The sequence below is a fragment of the Nanorana parkeri genome, unplaced genomic scaffold, assembly GCF_000935625.1.
Source record: "Nanorana parkeri isolate BGI_ZX_2015 unplaced genomic scaffold, ASM93562v1 scaffold434, whole genome shotgun sequence".
NCBI classification, from domain to species: Eukaryota; Metazoa; Chordata; class Amphibia; order Anura; family Dicroglossidae; genus Nanorana; species Nanorana parkeri.
The window spans coordinates 643,747-659,690 of NW_017306702.1; positions in this window are offsets into that span (position 1 = coordinate 643,747).

A 15,944-nucleotide genomic window follows, 5' to 3' on the forward strand; every position below is an offset into this window, starting at 1 on the left:
ATGCATGGGGGGTCTTAGCTGCCATTGGGATGTGCGGGATCCCTTGTGTGTTTCTGTGCCTTTAAGGGAGGTTGGGCTTCCTCCTGACAAACCTGCACCCAATTTTATCTTCTGCTCCATGTGCTCCAAGATGGAGACTCTGATAGTTTAGAGTTAGGACCGCACTATGAGAGGTGCCTTGGCTGCGTCTGCTGAGTACAATACCCGTCAGTGGAGATTCCGCCATCTATGCTGTTTAGTTGGATGGAGGGATCGATTGATTTTCGTTTGCTCAGCCCTACAACCTGCTTTCAGTTCGGGAGTATCTCAGGTTGCCCTAGATGGATGCGCTGCTTGTTTGACCTCTCATTAGCATTTGTTTTTATAATAGCTGAGATGAGTCCTGTTTATCATGGCTCCTTATAGAGGTCATTTTACATTTCACTTAGATATTCAACAAGAATGTCATTTGACCCAAAGTGCCCAAACCTTTGCAAGCAACTTTAGATGTCTATTGCCATGCAATGCTATCCATATCAGAAATACAGAACACATAACTGTTAGCACTAACGTTATGAATTGTGTGTAAATGTGCCATCTGCTGGTAGGTAATGGCATTAACCTGAGCTGACATCACTTCCACACTGATCACCAATATAAGGCGTCACTTCCACGCTGATCACCAATATAAGGCGTCACTTCCACGCTGATCACCAATATAAGGCGTCACTTCCACGCTGATCACCAATATAAGGCGTCACTTCCACGCTGATCACCAATATAAGGCGTCACTTCCACGCTGATCACCAATATAAGGGGTCACTTCCACGCTGATCACCAATATAAGGGGTCACTTCCACGCTGATCACCAATATAAGGGGTCACTTCCACGCTGATCACCAATATAAGGGGTCACTTCTACGCTGATCACCAATATAAGGGGTCACTTCTACGCTGATCACCAATATAAGGGGTCACTTCTACGCTGATCACCAATATAAGGGGTCACTTCTACGCTGATCACCATTATAAAGGGGTCACTTCCGCACTGCCCACCATTATAAGGGGTCACTTCCGCACTGACCACCATTATAAGGGGTCACTTCTACGCTGACCACCATTATAAGGGGTCACTTCTACGCTGACCACCAGTATAAGGGGTCACTTCTACGCTGATCACCAATATAAGGGGTCACTTCTACGCTGATCACCATTATAAGGGGTCACTTCCGCACTGCCCACCATTATAAGGGGTCACTTCCGCACTGACCACCATTATAAGGGGTCACTTCTACACTGACCACCAGTATAAGGGGTCACTTCTACGCTGTGTAAGCTAGGACTGTTTCGCGGCACCTCTACAGGGCACTCAAGGGAGCCGTACAAGCAATGCACATATGGATGGAGCTCCATCATAGCACAGCAGCCCACACTGGACCCCAGACTGTGGATCCACTCCAGTTCCCGTAAGGTAGGAAGACTGGGTGGATCTAAAAAAAAAAAAGAAAATTGTTTTTGGAGTGTGTGTGTGTGTGTGTGTCAGTGTTTTTCAGGGCCCGTTCACACTAGTGCAGTGCGTTAATCGCACATTCCCATGTGATTAACGCACTGTACCATGCAATTGCACCTACCTTGCATTCTGGTGTGGGAGGTGCGTTGCATTGCCATCCTAAACGCACCTCCCACCCACAGTTCATTTGCCTGCACCAGAACACACGGTACCGCAATGCCGTGCTTTCCATTGCAGTGTGACTTTGGTCACGACGACCAAGGACAAATGTGGGTCCTGAGGTTACACAGGTTGAGAACCACTGCTCTAGATGGTGCCGAGGAGTACAGGAAATTCCTATACTCCTCAGCGCCATCCAGAGGTGCTAGGGGCATGTGACCAGCATGCGCCTGACTTTGCACTGGCAGAACTTTTTGTAAATGAACCTCATTTACTTATATAGGGTTAAAGGGCAACTCCAAGGCTCCCTTTTGCTTGATATCCAGCTGAATAGAGAACTGAAATCCATGTACAACAACTGTTTTACCTGACCAAAGATTTGTAACACCCCCACTTACATCTGCTGAGCTATAGCGCTACATTGCATTTTAAGGGCAACAACACTTCTTAATGCCTGCATTTCTACAAAGGCCAATCCACAGCTACACCTCCTCTGTGCTCTTTGGTGATAGACACAGGCAGGGACGTCCCTAAGGTATTTGCCATCTCAGCTGTCTTTACACGCTGTAAGTGGCTCCGATTGGCATTCCACCCAGCTCACTGACAACACCGGTTGCCCGGTGAGAAAACAAATCCAGACAAATCACATCGGCTGATTTGGAACAAATTTATTTGCAAATTAAATTTTAGTAGATGTTTAGCCTAAGGGAGTGTAATTATAAATAGAATAGATTTATTTGACCCACACCCAGTGGCTACCAGGACATGGTACATATGGCACATACAGCAGATGCCCTGGGCACCACTTAAAGGGGGAGGCGCTCCTTGGGTCAGCAAAAGCTCACCCACGGAGACAGCTGACTTTTTTGTTCTGGCAGGTGTCCCACCGAGTGACGTCACTGGTTGCCAGGAGCTGGGCGGGACGCCACAGTTGCATTTTTAAAGTTGATACTCCTCTGCCCACACCATTTTTTCCCTCCAATGATGCTAGCAAAATATACGCTTACTGGAAAAAAAACACTACACCTTGCTTTTAGGTGATGCTACCTGTGGCCTGTCATTGATCTGAGGTCGGAGGAGGTACATATTGTCAGTTCTGTCAGCCCTCTTAGTATACTGGCACCATTGTGTGGATGTGAATGCTGGGCAGGCGGCCAAGTGATTTAGGATCTTGTGATTTCTAGCTACACTGCTCTTGAATGAGCTATGAGGAAGAGTTCATGCAGGCTTCACATATTTTGAGATAATGTCAATTGCATCTGGAATTTTTGGTATGTGATCCGTTTCCTAGAAAGGGGTTGCACCCAGAGGATCAATTACTCGTTTGCAGTTTTGAGTGCAAACGGAGACATTATGACCCTGCAAAGCAGCTGCATTACTATCTAAAATATCCCACCTTTTATTTCCTTGGATCATTTTTGATGTGAGGTTGCTAACAAAGTTGCATTGAGGTCAGGTCAGGTCAGGCTCCTGCTCCCCGGCAGCGGTCTAAGTTCCTGTGAGTCATCACATTCTATACACAGTGTATAGGACATAAGGGGACAAACCATTGCTGCAATGGAGGAGACGACAGGCTTCAGGGACCGGAGTAGCAGCCAGCTGGCTATGCGATTCGGGTGAATATCACTTTTCTTTATAAGACCTAGACAAAAATAGGCACTAAAGCCTTGCAGTGTGAAGGTAGCTCCACTTTTGGGGAGTGTTGAGAACACTTTTGCCCGGAGTTCTGCTTTAAGCAATTCAGCCTCTTCATTGGACAGTGACTCAGCATCATCACCTCTGTCCAAGGAGCTGACCTAGGAAGCAATCAAATTACCCAGCGTGACCTTCCTGAATGGCAGAGATGTGTGTTTCATTAAGTCCTGCATACCCTTTGGCTTCACTGATCAGAAACGTTTGGCTTGGTGACAACAAAATCTTTGATGGAGAGCCAACAGCAGAAATGTGAGGATTCTGGACCAGGATTGGGCAAGCATACAGAAGGAGGGGAGGTGCAGATAGCTCAGGGAAGGGCGCTAAAATGAAACAAGGGGCACCACTTTTTTTACACTATACACACCACGCACCCCAGTACTCAAAGCACCATGCAGTCCAATATTTGCAGCATTATGCACCGCAGTAGTCACAACACCATACAATACACACAGCACCTATGCCTCAGTACAGTGCCATGCAGCTTAGGGATGGGGCTGATGACAAGTTTCATTCCAATTCTGGCTGTTCGCCATTCAGCCAACAGGTGAACCTTTCAATCAATCAAGCATCCCCAGCCCCATGAAGCTGCTTGTCAGGGGGCTCTTTGTTTACCTTTACCTGCTGGCATCCCCAGCCAGCAGATAAAGGTAAACAAAGAGACGGGGATGATGACTGATGTCATTGACCAAATATGGCCATGCCCATAATAGGTCAATGACTATATTTGGTCAATGACATCAGCCAGACTTGAGACTTTTTGTTTAAAAAAAAAAAAGGTGTCAGTGTCACCCCCCCCATCCCCTTTCCTGGCCTGCCAGGCTGCATGTCTGGATCACAGCAGTACTCATGTATGAAAACTAAAGAAAAGCATTAATGTTAAGAATATTATGTAATATTAACCCCTTCGTGACTGACGACGTACAGTGTACGTCGCCAGCATCGGGGCTGTTTAAACAGACTCCCGGCGACTTAACATTGCAACCAGGAAGCCCTTAACCTTTATCTTTGCAGTTAAAGTGGACCTGAACTCAAAAAATGAAGATTTGCTGTGTCCTGAAAAGTACCTTTTGTGCTCCTGAAAAATAGCAGTGTGCCTATAGCTTTCTATCTGCAGCGTGAGGTCATCTAAAGGACTGCTGCCCCTGACTGCTACTCTCACCCGATTTAGAGTATGATTTGGTGCTGCTCCCTGTTCTCCATGCTGGATAGAAAGCTGCACCTGAGGACCTGCAGTGTAATGATATTTCTGCGTGTGCTCTTATCCTTTAAGGCAAGGGTGGACAACTCCAGCCCTCCTGCTCTACTTTAACTACAAATCCCAACATGGCTCTGCCTCTGGGAGTCATGTCTATAATTGTCAGTCTTGTAAGGCCTCATGGAACATGTAGTTTCACAATAGCTGGAGGGCCGGAGTTGGCCATCCGTGTTTTAAGAGGTTGCACCATACCTTCCAACTTTCTGAGATGAGAAAAAGAGACACCGTCCAGAACAATGTATTAGGCCATGGTGCATGGACATGATATCTACAACAAACTGCGCCCCCTGGCGTCACGTCCAGTGATGGCACTGATTGCCAGGAGCTGGGTGGGATGCCAGCCAGAGCATCCATGGATGTTAAGAACCGGGCGAGGAGATGTATATAGTAGAGAGAAAAGAAAAAAAAAGTCTTGTCTCTGTGGGTCGGCGAACTTTCTGCAACCAGGAGATATCTGTCTAGATCTAGAACAATCTCAAGCATAAAAAAAACATGAGATTTTTTTCATGGTATCTATTTTTTCTTTTCTCTTGAAATGTACCAAGCTGAGTAAATGTTCTCAGGCACAGATTTCACAGAGGCGCCATCTGTTTTTCAGGTTTTCAGCTGGTGAATGCTCTAATCCGGAACTGTAATCCTAATCTCTCAGGATGATTTATTAGAGGGAGGAAGAGTGTGTGTGTGTGTATGTGTATATATATTATATATATCTATATCTATATATATCACCAACAGTTTGTGCAGCGCTTTACAATACAAGGAAGACATTACCGGTACAATCGCAATACAATTCAAGACAAGATGGTAAGGAGGGCCCTGCCCGTGAGGGCTTACAATCTAAAAGGGAGGGGGAATTGATACATGACATCTTTTCCCTATTTTTTGGGGGTGGGGTTCCTCAAAATTACTACCAGACCTTAAGGGTCTGGTATGACTGAGGGGAAACCCCATGCTTTTTTTTTTTTGCTGCAGCGGGTTCTACACATCATACAGATTTGCCACTTTACAGGCAGTTCAATGGGACCCCCCCAGCATGATATTTAAAGGAATTTTTCATTATTATTGTTTCACTTTAAGTGATGTTGAAATCACTGCTCCTTTAAAAACTGTATTTTTAAAAAAGTTTTTGTCATTGATACATGTCCCCCCATGGCAGTACCCGGATCCCCATACATGGCTAATAACTTGCATATAAGGCTTCAAAAATGGGACAATTGATTTTTGAAGTTTGGGTCCCATAGACTTACATTGAGTTCAAGCACTAACTTTTTCCATGTTCTAAAGTTCAAATTTGAACCGAACACTGGTGTGTTCAGCCCATCACTATTTGTTACGTGTGGGCTACCAGGTAGAAGATTGTAAATAGAATTAGCTGGTATGTGGCAGGACAGGCAGTTCTTACTCAAACTACTTTGACAACGGTCATTGGTTTACACATACTGTACCTTCCAACTGTCTCATTTGGAACCAAATCCTGCTGTCCCTCTTTTCTACTCAGATGTCCCTTTTTTTGGTCTAATATACAGATAATCTATGAAAAGCTTCTAGCTCACTACCAATAGCGAAAAATTAACCTGTTTGCCATTTCAAAAATCCAATATAAAAGGAACAGTAATGAAGAAAAAAAATATATATATACACCCTGTTTCCCCCAAAATAAGACCTACCCCGAAAATAAGACCTAGTACTATTTTTAGGAATTGCTGAAATATAAGACCTACCCTGAAAATAAGACCTAGTTGTGACCATTCCCAGGGCCGGTGGCGGCATAAGGGGGAACTTGAAGAGCCGCGGTAGAGAATCAGCGGTGCCAACGAAGCCAGCGCTAGTGGCAGCGAGGGGGCACTGGAGGAAGCAGAGCCGCATAAGCCGATGCTTCCTCTATAGCGCCACCTCCTGTCACAGGTGGAGTGATACCAAATGCACTCCGCCTGTGAGGAACCATAGTGAAAGCGCGCTTCGCTCATTCTGGCCAGGGATTGGTTAGCAAATTGCTCTCGGAAAGGTATGGCACCCCTGATTGTCCTGATCACCATATTTTTGTACATGAATAAGTGTGGAATGTTGTACATAAATTTTTTTTAAAAGACCTACCCCAAAAGTTAGACCTAGTGTGTTTTTTTGAGCCCCCAAAAATATAAGACAGTGTCTTATTTTCAGGGAAACACGGTATATTTTGGGCTTAACCAATAATTTGGGGCATATAAATTCCTAATAGTTGGCATAACTGGGGACGTGGTAGGGGTGTGTCCACTGTCTAAATACATTGAGAAAGAGGGACACCTTCCAGAACATGTCAGAAAGTTGGATGTAATGGTTCACCTGGTTTACCAAAAAATCAAGCTGTACTACATAAATGTGTGGTGTATTCGGCAGATAGCTTAGCAGTTCTGTACTTTCACCAGTGGGTGCCACTGTCTCAATAGAAAACACAGCAAATCTGATTTACTAACAAAGTATGTAGAAAAATAAAATGTTTCAGATTAATGCACGATGCCCAAAAAAAATTTCATACAAATTTGCAAATTGTACGTGCAATTGTTCGTTTTCAAAATAATTTTTGTTCATTTAACAGCTTATAATAATCATTTTCAAAAATGTAAAGTTCTCACAGGCAGGGCACTCCTAACCATATTGCCTTGCAACTGTCCTGTCTTCCTTATATTGTAAAGCACTGTGCAAACTGTTTTATGCTATACAGATCCTGTATTAGAAGACGGCCAATAGAAGACAGGAGGGACGTCAGGCACTTGACCTCACCTGACTCATGAAATATCCACATAATAAAGCATGTAGGCATTCTGTGCACCCAGGGAACCCCTTTTTTGTTTTTTTGCATGGGGGTCCCCCCCCCTTAAAATCCATACCACATCTGCATCTGGTATTAAGGCCTGGTAAGTAACTTGAAGGGGGTCACATGTCATGTTTCACATTTGCTTATTTTACATTATGCACTGAGGTGCCTTGAGATTGTGCATACTTTTAAAGGGTGCTGTGACTGAAGGTTGAGAAACGCTGATCTAAAACACCCATGAGTGATTAGATATTTGGACTCATCTGTACATATTGCTATTTTTTTTATGCTTTTGTCTTACAATACAAGAACTGTTTGCATTGTATAGGATGTGCATTCTATTGAGGATAATACACCCCATCGGCAGCCCTTGCGTCCTATGAGCATGGGGAAATCATTAGATTACGTGCTATGATGGAGGACAGAAACTAATGTCAGTAAATACACGGTCTGTAAAGCGCTGGGGAATATGTCAGCACTGTATAAATACCAGAAGTAAATAAATACATTTGGCAGCACAAAAGGTCAACAAAATGACCGAAGAGAGATGAGCTGTTAATTGATCACCAGCGATAACCCCTTACACAGCAGGAAGTAGAGCTTTCTCTGAGGCAGGTTAATCAGGTCATGGGGGAGATTTAAACTAGTTACAAACATAACTGAATGAATGTCTCAAAATAGGCAAAAGGCTTTGCTGGCGATGAATGGAATAATGAGGGGAAATAGAATAAAGAGGCAATATTCTGTTCCTGACAGAAAACAAACAGATCAGCTGCTTATGTTTATCTGAATAATGAAGGCGATGCAATTACGAAGCAATGAAAGGAGCAGAGGCCACTGTCAGTTGGAGCCAGGCCAGCCCTTGTTCACGCACATGGAAAGCTTCTTTAATATACATTTTTGCAGCACGTGTGCTGTATCCACAGTGATGGGCAGAGCACAGGAGGCTTCCAATTGGAATCATGTCTTTCATGGACTAACACTAAAAAGATCAGAGAGGGGTGGAGGTGATGGGGATCTTCCTTCTTGTCCGAAGGCACTTCTGATTATGTGATCTCTAACTATAGTGCAGAAAATCAACACTTTGTAATGATTTGGGAAACACAGATTTTTCTTTTGTGAGGTTTGGATATGGTGAAGTGTAAGCTTTCATTCACATGGGGTTGCACAACCATACAGCATGCATGTCCATGCAGAGGCCTACACCCGGGAGGGACAGGTGCTGTGTGCAGCTGCCTGTACATCTCAAGCAAGCCGCAGCTACTAGGCAACCCAAATTTGTACAGGCACAGATGCATGTTCTTGGATATATACCATTTGCTAGATGCCGCACGTGTCCCTCATTAGGCAGGCTTCTGCATGAATGTCCATATCCATGTGACTGAGGCCTTAAAAGTGAGATTTTTTTAATGGCTATCTGCATTCCTTTAGGATAGGGGTAGACAAACTGTGGCCATTCAGCTTCTGTGAAACGATAAATCCCATCATGCATCTGTGAGTCATGGTTTTTGGCTGTCAGTCTGGCAATGCCTAATGGGACTTGTAATTGCACCAAAGATAGGACTAAAGTTTCGCTACCCTTGCTTCAGGAAAAATTTACCGTTACTTCCTGCAGAAACCAGCAGAAGTAGTGATGAAACCTGCAGATTGTGTACGCCAAAAGCAGTAAAAAGAGCTGGACAAAATTTCTAACCCGTTTTTATATGGCTTCCAATACCATCTCTATGCGGATGACACTCAAATTTATCTTTCCACTCCACAACTCTCCCCCTCTGTGTCCTCTCGTGTCACTAATCTACTATCCGACATATCCGTCTGGATGTCACAACATTTCTTAAAACTCAACCTTTCAAAAACTGAGCTCATGATATTTCCTCCACCCCGTGCACCTTCCCCCAACATTTCAGTTGTGATTGATAACACAACTATCCCACCCTCCCCTCATGCCAAGGTCCTAGGTGTCATCCTTGACTCGGACCTCACCTTTTTCCCCACATCCAATCGCTATCCAAATCCTGCCGCCTTCACCTTCGTAATATCTCAAAAATACGCCCCTTCCTCAACAAAGAAACCGCAAAACTACTTATCCACTCCCTTGTTATCTCTCGTCTTGACTATTGTAACTCCCTCCTCAATGGCCTTCCACTACACAGGATATCCCCCCTTCAGTCTATCATGAATGCAGCTGCCAGACTCATTCATCTTACTAACCGCTCAGTGTCTGCATCCCGCCTCTGCCAATCCCTCCACTGGCTTCCACTCGCCAAGAGGATAAAATTCAAAATATTAAGTCACCTATAAAGCCATCCACAACTCTGCCCCCGGATATATCTCAGACCTTGTCTTAAAGTATCACCCTAAAACCGTCCCCTCCGCTCACCCATTGACCTCCTGCTTTCCAGCTCCCTTGTCCACTCCTCCCATTCTCACCTCCAGGACTTCTCTAGAGTCTCTCCCATCCTCTGGAACTCCTTACCCCAACCTGTCCATCTATCTCCCACCTTGACTGCCTTTAGGCGTTCCGTAAAGACTCTTCTCTTCAGGGAAGCCTACCCCACCTCAAGCTAACCACTGAACCATCACATTTTCACATAATTCATTCCCACAGCTACCTCATGTATCCATTTCCCCCTCCTCTTTTAGATTGTAAGCCCTCAGGGGCAGGGCCCTCCTTACCATCTTGTCTTGAATTGTATTGTAACTGTAATATCTTCCTTATATTGTAAAGCGCTGCGCAAACTGTTGGCGCTATATAAATACTATGTAATAATAATCCTATTTAGAACTAAATTGAAAAGTTTTGGCTGCAAGTACACTAATAAGGCAGCGCAAAAAATGATTTTTTGCAAAGTGGCAAAACCCATAGCAACCACGCCACCATTCAGTGAAGAATTTCTAAAATATGTCTTGTTCTGGATCACACTGAAAGAAAAAATAAAAAAGGAAAAAAAGTCCAGAAGGATAGCTTTTATTGATATCTAAAAATTACCCATTTGTAATCACCCTGTATCCACTATTCAGATTTCATTATTTAGGGTCCATTTACTCCTTTGGGCATAGGTTGCATAGAACCATACACACATTTATCTCATCATAAATGCAAGTTACCAACATGCCAGTCTTGATTAAAGTCAAATTAAAGTCAAAAATGTCCCCCCCAATGTTAATGTCAGCACTTACCTTAAATGATGTCTCTTAATCCGATCTTTCCCAATGTTTTCATCTGTCTTTGCAGCAGTGCGGCGGCTCTCCGATCCAGCGCTGACTCCTCTGCTTACAGGCACTTACGATCCAGCGGTGTCTGCATGCGGGTGCACGCTTCCATAGACTTAACCTTGCGTCTCTGCTAGTCTCCCAAGAAAAAAAGAAAAGGCTAGTTGCACTATCATTGCTATGCCTGATGAAGGGACCCTGTGTGGCCCCGAAAGCGCTTGTGTAACTGACATGAGTTTGCAATAAAATCTACGAACTTTGATCCTATAAGGATTTGGTGTGCTGGTGACGTTTCTGCAATTATCTGCTAGTCTCCCGACCGAGAACACGAACTGCACATGCGCTCGCCCCAAGATGCTTTGCGGCCGCCCGAGCAGTTTCGGATTCTCGGGCGGGAGCGCGCGGCAAAGACGGGGTAAGTTTAAACCACTGTTTTGTTTTTAAAAAAAAACGCTTTGCCTATATCTGCTTGCTAGCAGTAGATATAGGCAAAAAAACTGGAGGGTTTAGAACCGCTTTAAGAAAGAGCTCCTACAAACCCAGGAGGCAGCAGTGGACTGCCACCCAATCAGCTGTGGCCAGGAAATTCCCCACCAGCAGCGGCTTGTAAGCAAAGAGGCAGGACATCCTGATATCATTGGTCTTTTATGGGTATGTTGCCATACAAGATCAGTGATCTCAGCACTAAACATACCACCCCTTTGTTTTTTGAACAGCCGCAGGGAATGCCCCGCCCCACAGCTGATGAGGCCACCTGCCCAACATCCCTTTTAGCTTTGGAGGTCAGGTTTGGACCGGATCCCAAACTGAGCTCAACCCTGATCAGGACCCCTTCAAGGTACATTGATGAGATGATAAACTGATAAGAAATGTTGCGAACAAACTGTCTTGCCTAGGACACATCCAACAGGTTTATCATGTCAGCATTTTGTGTTCAATTTGTTTTTTTTTTGATAGGCCACCACAAGGTTGAGCACACTTGGGGTAATCTGAAGCAAAACTGGAGCAGAAAATATGGAGCAGTTGCCTATGGCAAGCAATCAGCCTCTCTCCAGTTTGTTCAGTTAAAGGGTTTCTAAACCCTCCGGGTTTTTTTGCCTATATCTACTGCTAGCATGCAGTAGATATAGGCAAAAAGTTTAAAAAAAAAAACATTTTAAACTTACCCCCGTCTTCGCCGCGCGCTGCCGCCCCAAGAATCCGAAACTGCTCGGGCGGCCGCAAAGAATCTTGGGGTGGGCGCATGCGCAGTTCGGATTTTCGGCCGGGAGTTGAGGAGAGACACAAGGTAAGTCTATGGACACGTGCACCCGCATGAAGACACCGTGGGACAGGAAGTGCCAGCAAGCACAGAGGAGTCAGCAATGGATTGGACACCCGCCGCAGCACTGGAGAGAAGGCTGAAAAAGGACAGGAAAGAGAAAGATATCATTTAAGGTATGTGCTGATATTAACATTGGGGGGGAATTATCCTTTGTCACTTTAAGGTAGGAAAAGAAAAAAGGTGGATGCTGATTGGTTGTCATGACCAAGTGCTCCAGATTCGGTCTACTCCAGTTTTGATAAAGTCCATAAAAGAATGCAGTTAATGTATTACTGAGAGCACTTGTTTCTATGGGATGAAAACACAGGAGCGTTCTAGCAGGTTTCCAGTGTTTAAAAATAAATGAATTGATCTGTAAAGTGCTCGCACTTGCATGCATAAGGGCCTGTTCACACGATGTCCATTTTCTGTGCTGACCGGCTCCGTACGCTCCTGCACTCAAAATGCATCCCAATGTATCCCCATGTGTTTCATGGGTTACAGTTCTCATGTGCGCATCCGTTCAGGTTACAACAGAAAAATACTGCATGTCACATTTTGTACGGTCAGAAATGCAAAAACCGCACTGCAGCCAACATACTGACAGCCCCACAAAAAAAAAACTTTTGCTGAACTGGAATGCATCAAAAACGCAGCTAAAACACATAGCACCACATCTGCAGATCCGCACCTGATACTCATGTGAACAGGCCCTAAAATTCTACTTCTGTGCTGTTAAATGTATGCTCATATGTATATATGCACACATGCATAAAAGTACAGACCACAAATATTTATATTTTGATAGCACAAGTTTATTGATCTTTACGCGCGGTGCACATAAGCCAATAGAAAAATAGAGCTGCTTTCAGACCCTGTACAAATATAATTATTTTTTTTAATTTAATACACATTTGAGGGTTCCTGCAGATGGCTTCCAACTTCTTAAGGACAAGTGATACCCCCAGAAGTCAGGTGCTTATTATCACTCAGATTTTCCAATCTGAAATACTCTAGTAGACCATCTTGACCCACTGGAAACAATGCACTGTCTGCCGGGTCCTATATCGGTATGTTGCCCTAGGCACACCTTTTGGATTTTGACAGATTACTCCTTCAATGCTTCAAGTTGACAGACCAATCCCCTGGCTGTCTGCATTGTATTTTTACACCAGTCACCCGCCACTGTCAGAATACCCAAACTGAGCTAGCAACTGCCAGCTCCATTTGCCAAGAAATTTCAAGCCTGCTGCTTTGATCAGCTGATTGAGGGATGGCCGGGTGGAAGGATGAGGAAAGAGGCACCCACAGTATGAATTGCAGGCGGTTCAACAGGAAACAGACTAAATTCGAACCATGTGCCAAGACAATGCTGGAATCCCCTACTGTAGGCAGCATGTGGCCCTCATGGGGTCTGCTGTACATTCAGAGCTACTGCACAGGCCACCACACAAGGAGAGATAGTTCAATGCATCCTGATCTAGTCTTTGACTCCTCCCACCGTCCCCTACAGTTCTGATGGAGCATTTAGCCACACATATCCAGAGTTTGACGTATGGGATAACTTCATCACTCATCTGGCTAAGTGCTAAGGTCTCCACTATACCTGCTGCCCTCAGCACCAGCCTACAAGAGCCATGTTTGTATTGCGGCGATTTGCTCACCTGTGAGCCTTAGACCGCCTGAAGCACATGCAACAAAGCCATAAACAGAGCACAGACATCTCCTACAGCATGTTGTGGTGTTGAGTTGTATTGCCTCAAGCTGTCTTGTGAAATCCTTGTAATCCAAGTATGTACTGCATTGTCTGAAGGTGAGGAGATGTAGGCTGAATGGCATACTATGCAGCAAATTTCCCAATCATACATTCCTAATGCAGCAGCTGGCATGACCTCACCATTCAGTGACAGTAATCCAAACTTCATATAAACACAGGAACTTGCTGCAATATCCTTCAAATTGATTTCTGAAATATCCCCAAACAGATAACCATGTGTTTTTTTTTTTTTACACAAAGCCTCAATATTTAGTGTCTATCCTTTGCCTTTAAAAATGGCATCAACTCTCCTAGGTACACTTGGAAAGTTTTTATTTGTATCACTCTTTCTAGCTCCCGTACCCCTTATTGATCAGAGCAATATTTACACTTCCATTATGGGCCTGTTTATTAGGAGATACTGTCCTCACTACAAAAGATAAAAAATACATGCATTTTTTTTTCTTTTTAAAAAGGAATAACTAAGCACTCACGGCAATATTTTCTTAAAAATTATGTTCAATAAAATATATTAGAGAGTAAACAAAAAAAAATTACCAGTGTTAAAGTACTTTTACTGTAAATAAAGTATACATTTTATTCCCAATTTGTCCCATTTAAAATTACGCTACAGATGTTTCTGGTGCAAAGGACAGGTCCTTTTCAAATTTAAAGAAAACAAATTTTCTTCAATTTTGCACGTTCTAAGAAAACAAAAACACCCAAAACATCAATCAGCAGAAAAAGAATAGTTAAGTGGAGGAGGCGTTAATTATGGCTAATTAGTGATAAATAGGGGTTAAGTAGGAATAGAATTGGCACATTTCCTCATGGAGGGAGATCCTACCACAAATGCAATGATGCAACTATTTAGTTATGTATAAAACATGTAATTTATTGAATACATACCAAGTATAAAGCACACGCATATATAGCACATAATTCCACTCGGCTAATATAATAAAAAGTTCTACAGTGGACCCCTCAAAACTCATGTGGACTGCACAATAGCAAAATGTTTGCAGATTTCTTGATATCCATACGAGGCAGATTAAAAAGGAGAACTATGGGGTTAAGGCTTTTCCCCATAGTTCTCCTTAGGGTAACGGGAGGACACAAACTAGGGTCCTCCCGTTACCCTAAGCTCAGTATACTGCGCGCTGCAGCTCGCGTTATACTGAGACGCCACAGTAGACTGAGCTACAGCTCGCGGTATACCAAGAAGCCGCAGCTGAAGCGGATCCGACAATTATGTCTGGATCCGCCCAGCTGCGTGAGTGACAGCTGGCTCTGCCTATCTAGAGGCAGAGCCAGCTGTACACGCCCTCCCCCGTTCGATCCGCCAGTCAGCGCTGGCGGATCGGAGGGGGAATCCAGCCCCTCCCGTCATGAGAGGGCTATGACAGGATAGAGTGGTGAGCAACGCCCGTATGTGTTCGCTCACCTCCCAATCTACTGAGCCGACCTGTGACAGTCTCATTGTCAGAGGTTGGCTAGAACTATGAGGCGAGTTAAAAAGCACACCTCATAGTTCTCCTTTAATAAGATTTTCTGTGCTCACCCATCCGTGTGGGACGCACATACATTGGCCAAAAAACTCATGGTATTGATGTCTGCAAATGACCAAAATCCAGTATACACTGTGTCCATAGACCTGAAATGAATCGGTGAACACGATAAGCATCAAGAGACACTGACCTAGTCAGAACCTTGAGTTCAGCAAAGATAAATTAAGGCAATTTCCATGTTGCGGGTACGGCCGTACAATGGCGATGGGTATACTTAGCTGGTACTCGCGATGCAATCAATTCCTTCAATGTCTCCAAGACGTTTTTCACACAGGATCAGATTGTCAGTGAGTATCCACATTGTAAATTGGTATCCTGGAATCACTTCACCTCATGAAGGATAAGAGTGACATCCACAAAGCTGAGGTGAATGGCAATCACCACGCTAAACCTTAACGCGTTTCTCCGCCTATGGGGGCTTGTCAGACCAGAATCGAGCCGGAACACAATGTGTCTAGTGTGAACGAGGCCTAAACTTTTTACTATACTGTATGTGTACAGGAGGGAGTTGGGAGTGCTCTTTAAATAAATAAAAAAAAAGCGTAGTTTGTGCAACTCGCAGCATGCTTAAATGTTGATGCACTTCTGAAAATGAGACTGGTTAAGTGGCCAGTTTGCAGAAAGATGAAGTACCTTCTGGGTGCAAGATATGAATATGGTGGTCCCAACAGGCATAGGAGACTAGTAGATGGAAAGAATTACATTGGGGGGG